Here is a 2,024-nt window from a genome sequence, read left to right as displayed (position 1 = left end):
ACGGGAGGGGAGGGGACGGGAGGGGACGGGAGGGGACGGGAGGGGACGGGAGGGGACGGGAGGGGACTGGAGGAGAGGATCACAGGCTTGCTGGTATAGGGAAATGGTAGACCTGGAAAGAAATGGGGAAGAACAGGAGTGAATATAACCAGGACACCTCATATCTAATATTTTTTAACAAAGATAATAAAAGGGTTTATTAAGTGGAAATAAAATCAGTCTGGTTATCTTATAAAGGGGGGAAAGAATCACTCGCAAGCACTAATAAGTTATTGAGCTAAGGTAAGGCTAAAATACCAGCAGCTTCTATACTCCAGACACTCCATGGATCATTACACAGCACCCACCTCTCCCACTTATCTTCAGCATGCTCCATTTGCTGTGTATAGAGAAGGGTTTCTGGTGCTTCTCTGCCACATTACTCCTCTCCTTTGCGGTCTTGGTGACACTGTTCCCAGTGCCTATGNTCTTGCCACAACACTACAAAGGTAACAAAAGCTCAAACTAATTGAAGCCAACAAAAATTACAAATTCACTTCTTTGGTCATGCACCCAAGTCTTTCGTATCCAGATGTGGCTCATGGCTATTGGGCCATGCAATTTACAAAACATATTATTATCGAATCATGCTCTGGGGTCTACAGTTATGATGTCTTGAGGCCAGTCTCAGCTGGAATACAGGAGAAAAGGCAATGTGAACAGTGCTTGGTTTGGTGTGTAGCAGGTTGTGAATGACAAGAGCCATAAGCATAAACTCATCAGGAAATCCTCTCGCCCTGCACAGCATGCACACAGGGTCCTGTGCTAAGNGGTTTCTGGAAGCTTTCACATCTGAGTTTGTTCTCTTACAGAGAGCTCTGCCAGGAACTGCTTTACCACTCCCAGCTGCCTCTGGATGTTACCCATGACTCTCCTCCTGAGAGCTTTCNTTTTCAGGGTTTGCATCCTAACTCTCTACTATGGCTAATCATGGAAAGGAAAGATGGGTACAAGCCCAGGGTCTGCATCTTGGAAATGGAACCTCTCTCATTTGCTGTTTTTAAAAATAAGACCTCAGTTTTCTTGTCACAAATAAGCTGTTGGAGATGAGACAGGTGTGATGGCTCAAATGTCATTTGTCCTCTCAAAAGTTCATTTGCTGGAAGCTTGGTCCCTAGGGTAATCATATGGAGAGGCAGTGGGTCTTTTAAAAGAGCTAGATCATTGGGGTCCCATTCTGGTAACAGGGTGAATGGAGATTTCAAAGTCAGTCAGTTAGCATGAGTAGCTTGCTATAAGTTGATCTCAAGCTTGGTCTCTGGTCCCTGTCTTGCTCCCTCTGTCACTCAGATGATCCTCTTCACATGTCCCCATTCCTCCCACCTCCATGAGCAGACAAAGCTCATGCACAAATCCCCATTGGAAGACAAGACGACCTAACACTGAACTGTCAAATTCCAAGGCTGTGAGCCACAAGAAAGCTCTATCTATTCTTTNTCACACACCCAGCATGCGGTGTTTTGTTAAAGCTACATAAATCTAAGGCAGTGATGATAATAGAGTCCTAACACCTTTCTTTCAAAGCAGGTTTATTCTTTCAAGATACCAATTTTCTCCAAAAAGGAGCATATATACCAATGACATAATGAAGCTGTCCAATATATATTATGCCCAGTCCCTGATTAAACTAGTAACCGGTATTGTATTTATTACAGGAGAGAGAGATCTAAGGTCATTCTTGGGGCTCACTCACGCAAGAAGGAGCCGGAACAACAGATATTAAGAATTAAGAAAGCATATCCCTATCCATGCTTTGACCCGGATACACATGAGGGGGATCTACAACTTGTACGGGTATGTACCTTTGGTTGTCTTTTTGAGTCACAGAACCTTCTAAAGTTTCACCACGTACATGAGAGAGTATATCCCTAGTCCCTTCCCTGGTACAAATGAGAGAGACCCAGAGGACTGGGTAAGAACTTCAGACATTAATACTAATCCCATACTCTTAACTAGTTATCTTTTTCTTCCTACAGCTAAAGAAA

The sequence above is a fragment of the Mus pahari genome, chromosome 11, assembly GCF_900095145.1.
Source record: "Mus pahari chromosome 11, PAHARI_EIJ_v1.1, whole genome shotgun sequence".
NCBI classification, from domain to species: domain Eukaryota; kingdom Metazoa; phylum Chordata; class Mammalia; order Rodentia; family Muridae; genus Mus; species Mus pahari.
The sequence above is the reverse complement of the archived record's forward strand: the minus strand, read 5'-3'. Positions refer to the sequence as shown.